The sequence below is a fragment of the Spermophilus citellus genome, assembly GCF_964194105.1.
Source record: "Spermophilus citellus genome assembly, chromosome: X".
In the NCBI taxonomy this organism is placed as follows: Eukaryota; Metazoa; Chordata; class Mammalia; order Rodentia; family Sciuridae; genus Spermophilus; species Spermophilus citellus.
The window spans coordinates 77,530,032-77,545,269 of NC_138190.1; the positions used below are offsets into that span (position 1 = coordinate 77,530,032).

The window sequence follows — 15,238 nt, forward strand, 5'->3', positions numbered from 1 at the left end:
TACTTTATAAACTTCTATCAGCTTCCAGTGACTTGAAAAAGTCACAATAAAAATGACAAAATATAGAGAACATCTCCAAAGGACCATCTTACCCAAGCAGTAAGGGCTCTAACCGGTGGTCCAATTGTGCTGACCAATAGTAGTGGTCAGATTTGTTCTAGTGACCAAATTTGACTAGGTCAAATGGGTATCAGCACAATTCTTATCAACTGAGTAGATTACAAATGGGGGAAGAGACTAAAGAAACAATACTTAGGGCAAGGGATAGGACCTATAGATTTAAGGTCACGTACATCTTTCACACTGATATTTCCAGCCATTCTCCAATTACATGGACAACCTGAGCTAGCTGTTCCTGTGCCATTATCTACATGTACAAGACTGAGCAATCATACCCTCAAACTCCTTATACTGAATATCCCCCGTTTCCTCAATCAGAAGGATGTTCATGGGAGCATACTGATAAGGGACACAGGAGGGGCGGGGAATATTCTTGTTCACCAATTCATTGACAAGGTTTTGAATGATGGCATGATTGGGGGAATAGAGACCACGGTGTGGTACCCGAGGACAGGATCCCTTACAGTAGTTTGGGGTATAGTGATGAGGAGCAATGATCCAATGATCCCAGCCCAGCTGCTGGAAGGTGACTTTAAAAGAATGAAGGGAACACTGATTATTTGCAGACCCATATATTGTTTCTGGGAAGAGTCAGAAACCCTAGGCAGGATGCTGCCTGCTTGCCGGACCCTCCTCAAAAGAGAAGATCCCCCTTCTAATATTTCCTCTAGTCCACTGGGAAGTTTAGCCTTCTGGCCACTTTTATGAGTGTCATTGAAATAGAGTAGCACAAATGCAGTGTCCAAGGGTGAAGTGCATTCCATTGGATCCCAGGAACCATGCTAACTTTTTGCTGCCGACACATAAAGCGGAGTCTTAGGACCCTGTGATGCTTGTGATTCCAGTGTCTGCAGAATGTGTTGTGTGATGTCCATCTCTTTCCAGGCTTTAGACATCAGAGAAGGCTTTGAGGAATTTCTTCCTGAAGGAAAGTGGTTGGTTGGGCTTTGTTGTCCCAGGGCTCCACATGGCAGGATAAATTAAAGTGAGCTAGGTGGAGTTGTTGATGATAAACCACAGTGGCTCTGACTATTTGGTACACTTCCCGCTTTGGTCCGAGAGGAAAGTCCAAGGTTTACATATGCCTGGAACCTGTACACATAAGACAGAACAGGGGATTAGTGTCTTGCCTGAATACTGAGCCTGAAAATCCTTTATAAAACTGTACAAGAGAAACACAGCTGTAATCAGCCCTGAAATTAACTCAAGGTAATAATATCTATCATTTGTTGAACACTTATGAATGTATGAGATGCTTTATATTTATAAACTCTTGAATCTTCAATGGTCTTATGAGATACTTATTATTCCCATTTTGCAGACAAGGAAATTGAGGCTCACAGAAGCTATGTCAAGGACACACACCCAAGTGCTGGATGTATCTCAGTGGTGAGAGCACTTTTGCCTAGCATATGTAAGGCCCTGGGTTCAATCCCAGCACCATAGAAACCAAAACCATGAAGGACACATAGCCAGTATATGGTAAAGTTAAAATTTGAACTCAAGCTGGTTGCCATTAAGAAAAGAAACTGTACCAGTGGCCAAGAAGTTGGTCAGGGGAGGGAGGAGGTAAGGGAAAAGGAAATACTGTGAATGAAATTGATCAAATTATGTCATGTCCATGTAAAATGTGTCATAATGAATCTATTATGTATAACTATAGTGCACCAATACAAATTAAAAATAAAACACTAAAGAAAGTAATTTTGTCTCACTTTTAGATAACTTTACAGTTCTAGACTTGGGGGGAAAACTCAAGCATAGAAGAATTTAGAAGATCAATTATATTATTGACTAATAAGGTGACCAAAAGACATGTTGAAACATACATGGATTAAGGGCCCTTATTTCAGAGAGAACATGTGGCCTTTTGTTTCTTGGAATTGGCTCTGATTGCTAACCCACAGGGAGGTTGGGGAGGGGAACAATAGAAATCCATTGGATTCAACAAAGGGGAAGGAAGGGAAGGGGGGAAATAGGAAAGACAGAAGAAACTTGGCCATAACTTTCCTAGCCTTGTATTTTTACACACGACCAGGAAAACTCCACACAAGAGTTGGATCCTAAATAGAATAAGTTATACTTCATGTATGTATATTCTGCCAAAACATAGTCTACTGTCATGTGTAACTAAAAATAAGAGTTTAAAATATTTTAAAAGGAGTCCTTATTTCACAGCACTATACAGATACAGGTTTGAGGCAACAATTCAGTATTGGGTGCTATTCTGTCATTGTTTTAAATCTAGGACCAAGGCACCACAAAATAATCATGTCACTAGTAGGGACAGCTATTTTTGCCATTTCTGTCTTTCAACAACTTCAAGAATTGCTTCTTGGGCTGGGGCAGTATCTCAGTGGCAGAGTGTTTGCCTAGCATGTGAGAGGCACTGGATTTGAACCTCAGCACCATATAAAAATAAATAAAATAAAGGCATTCTGTCCATCTACAACGACAAGAAGCTTTTTTTTTTTTTTAATTGCTTCTTGAGTATCTTTTGGCCATTTCTCCTTTAACTCCCCATCTCTCCCTTTTCCATTCCTTTCTAGAAATGGCTCTCCATTTTCCCCATTCATTTTACCATCACTTCTCTAAATACCATCTCAAAAAGGCCTTGATCACCAATATTTTGTTTGCTGGCTAATCTATTAAAAACTACATGCCCCTTAGCAATTGAGAGATTTAATCCAAACTGTTGTGCTGACACCCAGTGGCCAAAGGGTAGGAAGGCTGGGCCTGCAGAGTTCCCAACTTGTGCTCCTCCCCCTCCTGGTAAAGGTCAAGAGCAAAGACTACAAAACCAGTTATCTCAGGAAAAGGTCTTCTCTCTCCTTTACAAACATCTTAGTAAGTATTTCCACATTAATCTATGTATTATTCATCTAATCCTCCTCCTCCACTGAATCCACAAGCCTTGGATTGTAATAGTGCTGGGGATTAAACAGAACTTTTTAATATTTTGATGTTCCAGAGTACTTCTAAAAGTTTATATTCTAACTCATGCTAAACACACCCTCAGGATTGGGGCACTCACTAGCCATCATTCACACAGGCCCAAGCCAGACCTGTGTTTGCTTTCTTATGTTATTCCACACTCCTGTCTTACAATAAACTTTCCTAGAGGTCCACCCATACACCCATTCCACCCTACCTGAAAAGGAGCCCAACCCAAAGCTCTAGCAGGCTGTCTAGTGAGGAACTGCCCTTTCCTTTCAGATCTTGACCTCACCTGTTTCCTGAAGCAGGGTGGGGTTGCTGAGGATCACAGCCAGGAAGGGTCTGCTCAGAACTTTCCAGGGAAAGGAAGGACTCACACATCCCTTGTGACTGAATCTGTCATCTGCTTCTGGATCCTTTCCAGAGAGGCTCTAAGATACCAGTATGCTTCATAGTCAGCCTGGGATATGTGCCTAATTGTAGGCATCCTCCTTCTCAGCCTCACAGCATCAGTACAAACTTGACTTGGTCTGCCTTGTGCTGCAGTTAGGAATGGAATCTGGGGCCCTCCTCAGGGCTTCTGAGACCCCACCTCTCACCAGCTTCATATCCTGCCATATTCCCTGCAGTGCTCTCTAGACTCCAGCCACAAATAGGACATTCTTCCTTCCACCCGCTAGGCCTTCGCACACATTGTTCCTTAAGCCCAAGTCAGGTGTCTCTCCACTCTTGTCATGTCTCCCTTCTTAATTGGCCTCAGCTCAGCTCAAAGGTTCCCTCTTCATATAACCCCACGGAAAGAGACAACTTCATTGCTATTCTCAATCATAACCTAGTTCATCATTTGACAGCATGTGCCACAATTTGCCACTTAACTGTTTGCACATTTATCTCCCGACCAGAACACGTGCTCCAAGCCAGTAGCTTTGCCTGTCTTAATCACATTTGCATGCTCAGCCCTCAGTAGGTGCTGAATAAATATTTGTTGAATGAATTTCCACCCACACCAAGTTATTTTCTCTTTCCTAAATCAGGATGAACTTCACTGCCAATGTAATCGGCTCCTTATTCTTCCTTTCCTAAATGCCAGCTTAAATATTACCTTCTCAATGAGGCTTTCCAGCATTATCTCTGCTTCCCTTTCTCTGCTCCAAACAGTTAGCCGTGTGTATGGGGGGGGGGGTGTGCTGGGGATTGAACCCAGGGCATTGTGCATCTGAGGCAAGCATTCTACCTACTGCATTATATCCCCAGGTCTGAGCCATTTCTTCTCTGGAGTCCTGGGATCCCAATTGCTTATCCTTTTCTAAGCACTTGTAACATTATCTACTTATTCTATTATACTAGTGCAAGGATGGCCTTAGGCCTTAGCCTAAGCAACTCCATTTTAAAATTCCAGTTTGAAACCTGAAGTCTTACCAGGCACACCTACAGAGCCTTCGAGTATGGCCCTTGGGCCCAAACGAGTCATTTCTCCCTACCCTGAGAAGCTCAGAGTGAAGTCTCTGTCATGTTTTCCTCATCCCAATAAGGGGGAGAGGCAAGAAAAATCAGGATGGGGACCACAAACCAGATGCTTTAACCCCAGGGCAAATGACATTACTGAGAAATTTGGTGGCAGCTGATAGGGATTGAAAGGGTGGTCAGAAGCCCCCAAATTTAGTATAAATGGTGGAGCAAATGAACAGTCATTCAGCCAGCCTGCACTGATGCCCTCACAATAGAGAGCCTGATGAGAACCTGGACTGACATCCCAACTCTTTTCATGGATTGCCTGATCTTCTGCCTCTTCCTCACACTCTCAAACTCTACAGCCACATCTTGACCCCGGTGAGAGCTGCAACTGCTCCCTAGGACTCTCTCCTAAACTGGCTGCCAGCTCCACCCCAGGAGAAGCCTGCCTTGGATCCTGATCTGATCACCATGGTCTGAGTGAGTGTGCCTCCACTGGTCTTAAAGCCTAAGTTTTGAGACTTTTGATCTGACACTTGAGGTTAGTGTCAGGTCAGTGGCGGTGACTTAGGAACAAAGAACCAAGAAGCCTGAGTACCACAAAGAAACACCAATGAGGCACCAATGGAAACACCTGTCAATCAGCAGGATCTCCTGGCTAATGCCTGTCAATCAGCAGGATCTCCTGACCAATCCTGGTCTCAGCCAGTTCCCCAGACCATCTCTAGTGGGGCAAGGGACTCTAAAAACACCTTTTCCTGTCCCAAGCCCTTCCCCTCCTGCCATAAGCTTTATAAAATTCCAGGCCCATAGAGCCCCATGCAGTTTCTCCTCATACCCTTCTCCTGTCCACTCTGTCTCAATAAAGCCTCCTTCAGCAGCCTTTTAAGTCTGTCTCCTTTGGTCACCGCCCATTGCCTGACCTCCCACCTGGTGCCTAAACCTGGGAGAGATTTTTGAGCTTCTCCCAAAGGGGATTGAAGTCTATCCCTTCCCCTTTCAAATGAACCTGGAAAATTCCCGAGCTGCTCTTTCCTTCTCTCAGGCTAAAAGGAATGGGGGTAAGTTCCCTTGTCTCTCCCGACTTTACAGCCCCTTTATGACTGTGGGGTCTATCCTTAAGTCACATGCATGCCATAGACCCTGCATGTCCTGTTCAAGTCTCCGGGAACTGTGAAGACACCCCAGTCCTCCTGCAAGCCCCCAAGTGGGTTGCTGGGATGCCTTAACCCCCGACGGGCCCTTATCCATTCCTCAGGTGAGTGCAAGCAAATTTTGGGACGCCTTTTTCTGTTCCCACTCACCCCTGAGGGTGCAGGAAGGTCATGGGAAACAGAGTCCTCTCCTTAGACCCCAGAAGGACCTTTTGATTTAAGCCCTCACTGAATTGGACAATTTCTGTTGCCAGACAGGGAAGTGGGCAAAAACGTTCAGGCTTTCAGATTGGCTCCCATCCTTCCCTCTGCTCTCAGCTCCTCCTCTCTGTTCTGTTCTACTGCTAAAATTTTCCTTTCTGGGGAGCCACTTTCCCATTGTTCCACTTTTTCTTCCTCATTCTCAGATACCCAAGCTTCTCTCAGCCTCACCTTCCTCTGTTCCCCCGCCAGAGGTATGGCTTGGCGTCCCCGTCCCCTGCCGCCTCTGCTGCTGCTTCCACAGCCGCAGCCGCCACAGCCACCCCCGCCACTGTGGCAGCCCTCTCTGCATGCTTCAGGTCTGCCACTCAGGTTTCATCCGTTAGGCAGAAGGAGTCCCGCATTTCTGGGAGTGGGTGGGGAAGAGTCAGGGCAGTCCTGCCAGGAATATCTCGGGATCCCTCCTCCCCTCCTCCCCTCCCCTCCCTTCATCTACTGAGAAACTTTCCCCCCTCCCCCCACTCACTCCTCTCTTCTATCAGTTCCCACACCAGATCCCACCAGGTGATCCCACCAGCTAACCCAACTCCTTTGTCCTCTCAGGGAAATGACTGGTGCTGAAGGGATCATTTGAATGCACATCCCATTTTCACTTCAAGATCTTCCCCAAATTAAAAAGTACCTTGGGTTCTTCTCTGCTGACTCTTCTACTTATATTAAGGAATTCTGATAATCCCACCCCCCGACTTAGGATCTTACCTGGCATGACCTCTATGTCATTCTGTCCTCCACCCTTACCCCTCAATGAGTGAGCCTGATCAAATTTATTTAATAAATATGACTCTCCACAAGGGTGAAGCAGCCATTCTCTTAACCCAACCCAACAGGGACTATCAAGATGGCCAACAAGGTTGCCGTCACTGTGCTTGCATGGTCCAATGCCTTATAGCAGGCATGCAGGCAGTTTCCAATAAGGTGGTTAACTTTAATAAGCTGAGATAAATCACCCAGAATCCAGATGAAAATCCAGCCTTATTTCTCTACCACCTTACAGAGGCCCTCACCAAATATACTAAGCTGGATCTTGAGTCTCCCACCAAGGCTACAGTGTTAGCAACCCATTTCATTACTCAATTGGCTCTTGATATTAGACAAAAGCTCAAACAAGCTGAGGAGGGCCCTCAGACACCTATCTGAGATCTGGTGAGAATGGCCTTTAAAGCAGGCTCCATTGCAGAAAAAAGTAACACTCCAAACCCAGGCCTTGGCAGGGGCCCTGAGGCCTATAGCTCAAGCGAGAGCTTCACAGGGGATCTAGCATTCCTCTCTGCCAGGGGCTTGCTTCCAATGAGGATGTGAAGGTCACTGGGCTTGCCAATGCCCAAAGTCATGGCCTCCTTCCAGGTCATGCCCTACCTGTAAGCAGACAGGACATTGGAAGAGTGACTGCCCCATGGCTGGCCCTTCCTTGGTGCCTCTACACAGGGGTATGACCAGCCAGGCCATCTCTTCTCTTGAAATATTGGGTTTCACAGAAGACTGAAGAAGCCCAGACTCCACGACCCCCATCATGCTCACCGCGCCCAGGGTAACTCTCCAGGCAGCGGGTAAGTCCATAACATTTCTTGTGGACACGGGGGCTACCTATTCTGTCTTGCCTGCCCACTCTGAGCCTCTGTTTCATTCCCAGGTCTCAGTTATGGGGATTGATGGCTAACCCTCCTCCCCAAACCAAACTGCTATGCTGGCCTGTGCCCTGGAGGGACACCCATTCACACTCTTTTCTGGTCATTCCATCCTGTCCGGTTCCTCTCCTAGGCAGAGATGTTCTCCAATTACTAGGAGGTACCCCCAAATGCACCCCAAGAATACTACCACCCATCTCCTTCTGCCTATAATCCTTACCCTAATAACCCAACAGTACCTACTGTGCCATTGCCCCCTGACCTAGTCGATCCCCAGGTCTGGGACATCTCCAAGTCGGTCATAGCCTTTCACCACAAGCCAGTCCACATCCAGCTGAAACCACAAACTAAATTTTCTTTGCGACCCCAATTTCCCATCTCCAAAACCCGCAGGGAGGGACTTAAACCCATCATAGGCCAGCTATTCACCCAGAGACTTTTAATCCTTACTGACTCCCCCTGCAACATTCCCATATTGCAGGTATACAAGCCCTCAGGAGCCTATCGCTTAGTCCAGGATCTCCACCTAATTAATGAGGTGGTTATTTCCATCCATCCCCAGTGATTGCCAACCCTCACACTCTTTCTTCTCATATCCTCCCTTCAACCACTCACTTTATTGTCATGGATCTTAAATATGCCTTCTTTATAGTGCCTCTCCAATCGGATTCTGATTACTTCTTTGCCTTCACATGGTAAGACCCTACATCCTTGAGGTCTGAACAGGCAACATGGACAGTCCTACACCAAGGTTTCAGGGACAGTCCCCACCTCTTTGGGCAAGACTTGGCACAGGATCTAACTGCTTGTGGCTTGGGATAACACTCTCTTATAGTTGGATAGAAGCCTTCCCTACCTCAAGGGAAACTGCTGACACTGTCACCTCCATCCTCATTGAGCAGATCATTTACAGGTTTGGACTTCCTGCCTCCATTCAGTCAGACAATGGTCCGGCCTTCACTTCTCAAGTTGTTCAACTAGTCTCCAAAGGCCTCAGCATCACTTGGGGGCTCCACATCCCCTCCTGACCCCCATCCTCAGGTAAGGTTGACAGAGCTAATGGCATTCTCAAGGATTATCTCACTAAACTTGCTATTGAACTCAGATTGTCCTGGCCCAATCTCCTGGCCTTGAGCCCCCTTGGGCCTTATTCCCTTTGAGCTACTCTATGGGCATCCTTTCTTAATCAACCACAGCTTTCCAATCACTACTCCTCCCCTGTGTCCTACCTGCCCTATGTCATACTTCTACACACACTCCTAAGGGAGCATGCAGACCAGTGCCTTCTTGCACCATCCATTACCTCAATCCCAGCACAACCAGGAACTCAGTCGGACCCTCTTCAACCAGGTGAATCTTACTTTAACAGCTGCATCCTCAATCATTGGAACCTCGCTGGACAGGGACACCATACAGTCATACTTACTACCCCAACAGTGGCCAAGCTTTTGGGCCACTCCCCCTGGTACCATGAAGCACTGTTCCAAATATCCAGTCCTGGACTACCCACAGATGGTGCTTCTATATCCAAGCCACATGGCAGCAGGATGGCACCACCCACTCTCAGTTTACGGGTCAAGGTGATTGCCCTTCCACTGGCTGCAATCGGGTGGTCACCCTTAACATTACTGGATTGCTACCTCATCCCACTTATGTTTATCAATGCTATGCTTCATAGCAGACCAAACTGAGGAATCTTGTAAGTGCTTGCCTGACACCTATGGCAGGTGTCCTTATAATTCATGCAAGAAACGCTTCCTAGATAAGCCTTGCTATGAGAATCAAGCATACACCAAATTAACTCATGGGACCCAAAGTGGGCTTCGGGTGTTGATGGTAAATTCTATTTTGGGGGTTTTGCCAAGCACCCCTCAGCCTCTATCAGAATATGGAGAGCTTATATAAAAGTGCTCCCTCAAATTCACATAACCACCCAGGAGCAAGAGAAGAACTCCAACACGAGCTGGATGCAGTTGCCCATCCTAAAGCTGCCCTTTCTCATGGGTGGCCCTAATACATCAGGGCCTTCAGCTTCTCAATTTATCCAAAGTTAATAACATTTCACACTGTTTCTTCTGCACAGGTTTGGATCCTACTCCATTAACTGCAATTCCCATTGATCTTCTCCATACCTCAACTAGATCCCACGGACCCCCCCCTCTCCAGCCTTTGAGGAAGTATTTCTTGTTTGTAATTCATCAGGAAATTTCCCTTGCTGCTACACTTCCTCTGGTTCAGCACCCTGTGACCAGATCATTCAAATTTCTTCCCCAACCTTTGCTCCACTGGGGTTCTTTTTCTGGTGCAATGGTGCCCTAACAAAAAAAATCTAAGCCTCAACACGACCTTTGCTTTTTGTGTTCCTTCCACCTTGGTCCCTCAATTAACTCTGTACAGTGAGGCTAAATTAACATGGCTTGTTACTACCTCCCTTTCATGGACAAGACAGGCTGTCTTTCTAACAGTAGTAGTTGGACTCTCCCTGGCCTCCTCCCTTGCTGCCTCCAAACTGGGGGCAGGAGGACTTGGTTATGCAGTAACAACTACTCAGAAGCTTGAAACCTTTGGGAAGCAGTAGAGGCGTCAGCTGCATCCCTGGCATCCCTACAAAGGCAAATAACATCCATTGCCCAAGTTTCATTACAGAACCTTTGAGCCCTAGATCTCCTGACAGCAGACAAAGGAGGAACCTGTCTATTCCTGAACCAAGAATGCTGCTACTATATCAATGAAACTGGATTGGTCAAAAAGAATGTCAACACCCTCTGTTGTTGTTTGGATGAAAAGCTTAAACAGCAACAATCAAATGACCCTTGGTCAGGCTGGCTAAACTCAACCCTCATTATGTGGCTGGCTCCAATTCTCACCCCTATATTAGTAAGAGGACTTCTATTAATATTTGCTCCCTGCCTCCTCAGGTTCGCTCCAAAGTGCATGGGTGAAATTGCCAGAGTGACCTACAACCAGATGATACTACACCCCTACAGTTGCCTTCCTAAGGAACCAACACCGGATCCACTCCCCTTCCCCTCCCCACAGCCAGAAGAAAGTATCCTGATGAAATTCGCAACCCTACATCAAAAAAGTCTGGATGTCAGGTCAGTGGTGGTGACTTAAGAACAAAGCACCAAGAAGCCTAAGCACTGGAAAGAATCATCAATCAGGCATCAATCAGCGGGATCTCCTAGCCAATATCTGTCAATCAGCAGGGTCTCCCAACCAATCCTGGTCTCAGCCAGTTCTCCAGACCAACTCCAGCGGGATAAGGGACTCTAAAAACACCTTTTCCTGTCCCAAGCCCTTCCCCTCCTGCCATAAGCTTTATAAAATTCCAGTCCTGTAGAGCCCCCACACAGTTTCTCCTCATACCCTTCTCCTGTCCACTCTGTGGGTCTGATCGAGTTCCACCCAGAAGTGAGTCTCAATAAAGCTTCCTTCAGCAGCCTTTTAAATCTGCCTCCTTTGGTCACCACCCATTGCCTGACCTCACACTTAGCATGCAGAAGAAATGTCTGTCATGAACCTGTTATGAATAAGTGTGTTTGCAGTACTTAGAATTAATCTAGAATTGTTTGCTGTGAATTGATTTCTGTATTGCAATGCCTAGCATTAAGGATTTTCATTTTCTTAAGGATCTATAGAGTGAAATTGTATTGAGTGATTTGAGTGAAAAAGGGCAGAAACGCATGGATATTCTTTATTTCTCCCCCTCGACTGCATAAGTCGCACCTTTTGCCTGTCATGATGACTAGAAGCTCCTAGAAATCAGGGATAATTATTTGCCCACATATACCCAACCCAGATATAGTGCCTAGTGCTCAATTAAAATCTATTGGGAATTCAGCACAGCATGGTGATTAAAAGCACAGGCTCTGGGGCCCAAGAGCCTAGGTTTGACCCCTAACAATTACTAGCTGTGTAACATTGGCAAAGTTACTGAGCCTCAGTTTCTTCATCTATAAAATTTTTATATTAATAAGTACCAACCTCATCTGGTAATGGCAAGGATTAAGGTCGTTAGTTTTGTACAGCATCTTCTGCAATGCCTGACACACAAAAAGCCCATGGTAAGAGATAGCTAGGAGAGTATTGGTTGTTTTACTTGGAAGGAGAGTGTGAATCCTGTCTATTGTCATTGGAGACTAGTGAAACACCCCAGATTAATCTCATCAGGCTCTCAAGAGTTCCTTGAAGTTGATGGCTGCCTACATTCCCTGGAGAACCCGGCACACCTGTTACTGTCCTGGAAGAGTGTCTAATGCAGATGTTCGAAGCAGAATTGAGCAAGATGGGGACAAAGACAATCTCAAAGCATATTTGGTGCCAAAATCTCAAAGTAGCAGAATGGCCCAAATAGGAGAATTTCTTGGCCTGTTGGGATACTGCATTTAAAGATTTACAAACTTAGAGATTTTGGAATCAGACTTGAGCTCAAATTCCATCTTTGCCACCCACTGCGTGACATTTGCTAGTTGCTTTCTCTCTCCATGCCATAGTTTTCTTGTCTCTAAAACTGTCCATTGCCCCACAACTACAGCTGGTAGTAGCTGTCATTAATTAAGTGTAACAGTGAAGCCAGAATTCAACAGTCAGTATAGAGAGGTAAACTGAGTCAAGTCAGATCAAGTCAGGCCAATTTTGAGTGAGTCCCAGGAAATTGGGGACTGTCCCCTGATGGATTGAAATGTTAATTCCTTCAGATCCCTTCCTCCAGCCTTATCAAGAACTCCCCCTACTGCAACCTGTTGCTAAGGTAACATGTCCCAGGAATTGCCCATCCCTATAGGAAGGTGTAAGGTTGTTAATTAATGTGTTCTTGGCTGCTCCATCCTGTCATTTCCCCTTCAGCCCACCAGTTTCCCACCATCTGGCCATCCCACTGAGCATTTGCTTGGCCTAGTCAAATGCCTAGTCACATACACAGGAAGGAGAAAGAGGGGAAGAGGGCAGGAGAACAAAGGGAGCCTAGGACATATAAAAAGGGCAGAACACCTCGCTTCCTGGGATACCAGGATACCAGCTATGGCCCCCTTCTCCCTCCCAGGAAAAGTCTGCCTTAGTCCTTTTCAAATAAGCCCTCTTTTATATTCTTTCCTCGGCTTACTTCTCTAATGTTCAAACTTCAGCATGTGAGGAAGCAGGACTCATTATCAATAACCCGGTGGTATCAGCAGATACTCACATATCCTCAGGGGTTAGCTTCTCTCATCCTTTCTGAGGCCTTAGAAGTCTCCAACACAGCATCCTGTACTATTTGCCTTCTAAGAGCAAACCCTTAGGTTGGTTTGAGGCGATTACAGAACAAAGCACCAAGCAACCCTCAGGTGCGAAAGAACCACCAATCAGGTGCTGACAGAACCTGTCAATCAGTGGGGTTTCCTGACCAATTCTGGATCTTAGCCGGCTCCCCCCAACCAACCCCAGGAGGACAAGGGACTCTAAAAACCCCCTTTTCCTGTACCAAGCCCTCCCTTCCTGCCCTAAGCCCAATAAAAAATTCCAGTCCTGTCCAGCCCCCTGCACTTCTCCTCAGACCCACCCTGTTGGTCTGAGGGTCCCTCCCAGGAGCAAAATCTCAGTAAAGCCTCATTCAGCAGCCTTTTTAAATCTGCCTCCTTTGGGTCGCCATTGCCTGACCTTACAAACCACCACATAAACAGCCCTCCACAAAAATGCAACTCAATTACAGTTTTTAGAGGTAACAAGCAATAGATTTTTATGAAAGAAAGTGGCTAACACATTACTCAGTTGTCGTGGAGACTGGAAAGTAGGCCCCAAGCTATCTGGTCTTAAGCGGGGTCCCCAAAGGAAAACAGGCTTGGAGCCAACTTTCCTGAGCTTGCCGTCCCTTGAAAACCAGGGCATTGTGGTACATATCTGTAATCCCAGTGACTCCAGAGGCAGGAGGATCAGAAGTTTCAGGCCAGCCTGAGCCACTTAGCAAGACCCTCAGCAGATTAGTAAAACCCTGTCTCAAAATTTAAAGATCAGCCAGGTGTGGTAGCGCATGCCTGTAATTGCAGCAGCTCCAGAGCCTGGGGCTGGAGGACTGCAAGTCCAAAGCCAGCTTTGGCAATTTAGCAAGGCTCTAAGCAACTCAGCAAGGCCCTAAATAAAGTATGAAAAAGGGCTGGGAATGGGGCTCAGTGCTAAAATGATGAGACAAAGTCTTGACTATAGTGACTCCATTTTGTTTAGAAACTCCTTTTTGTGAAACAGCCATGCCTACTAGAAAGGTCACGACTGGGGCAAGTTTTTCTTTTCTTTTTTTCCTTTTGTTGTGGAAACCCTCAAGAACACGGAACTATCTAACTGGGCTCTGTTTCTGTAACTGGGGGATCTGGGCTCCTATTTCTGTAACTGGGTAACTTGGTTTATTTTGATTGGCTAAGCCTCCCACCTCCTGACTGCAATCTCCCGCTTCTGTAACTTGGCTTGCTTGCATTGGGCAAACCCCCAAACGTCCCTTTTGTAGTTGTTTGGCTTAAATATGAGGCCAAACCAAAGAGGGTGCGCCACTCTGACTATCTCACTTTTAGGGTAGAGGGTCCACCACTAGCCAGCAATAAAGGCTTAATTGGAATTGCAATTTGTGATCTGAGAGTTATTTGAGGATCATGGTATTGGTATAACACTTAAGCACCTTTGGGTTCAATCCCCAGTACCAAAAAATAAATCAATAAATTTTTAAATAAAATAAAATGGGCCGGGACTTGGCGTGGTGTTGCATGCCTATAATCCCAGCAGTTTGGGAGGCTGAGGCAGGAGGATGACAAGTTCAAAGCCAGCAATGGAGAGTCGCTAAGCAACTCAGTGAGACTCTGTCTCCAATTTAAATACAAAATAGGGCTGGGGATGTGACTCAGAGTTCAATCCCTGGTCCTCCCCCAGCCCCCAAAAAGGGCTGGAGACTGATTTGGTTGTAGGGCACCCTGGGGTCCAATTTCCAGCACCAAAAAAAAAAAGAAAAAGAAAAAGAAAAAAGAAAATGAAGCCATGCCTATGTACACCAGGCATTGAGGCCTGACAGTAAACTCCGATTCCTTGTTCTCCACACTCTTCCACCCTTCTCCCAACACTAGGGTAGAATGGGGACACAAGAACTCACCTTTTCTAGGCCTCGTTACATGGGCCAAAGGCCTCACCAGCCTCACCATGGTAGCTCCGATGGTGCGATTCTCCCTAAGACGTCCATCGGGGTCAGCTGAACGCTGGTACAACTCCAGCATGCACTGTAGAGGATACCCTCCGAGCTGTGGCTCCCTCTGCTGCTTCTCTGGAGCTTCTACTAGCTCCCAAAGCAGTGACAAGGGAGGGGTTTCAGTGGGCAGGGGGGTGACAGAAGAATGGTCTACCACTTCCATTTGGACCCCATGTTCTATTGAAAGCACCAGTCCCCAAAGAAGTATTCTAAGAATGCTGGGGAGGACCATCCTGGAAAACTTGGTGTTCAGCGTAGAGTTCTAACCTGACCCTGAAGACTCTGATCCCTTCGTTTCATGCAAGTAACCACACCCAGGCTCCAGGACCAAGAATGAGACAAGGAATGAAAGAAAGGCAGGCCCTATATTGCTTCCCAAGATGACCTCCTAGACCAAAGTAGCATCAAAATGAGCAGAAAGAGGAGGTGGGTAAGGCAGCCTGCCCGTCCCACTCGCTTCTCTAAGAGGCCAAAGTCAAGGAGAAGGA

The 15,238-nt window shown here is 46.4% G+C and overlaps 1 pseudogene across 1 annotated transcript; it reads right to left on the reverse strand.

The window, feature by feature from the left end:
* Positions 1 to 363: 363 nt before the first annotated feature.
* On the reverse strand, positions 364 to 14,982 carry LOC308639104 (bone morphogenetic protein 15-like; annotated as a pseudogene). The gene is made up of 2 exons: positions 14,658 to 14,982; positions 364 to 1,212 (listed from the first exon to the last, which is right to left on the reverse strand). The product of its transcript is annotated as a bone morphogenetic protein 15-like (transcript).
* Positions 14,983 to 15,238: the final 256 nt, after the last annotated feature.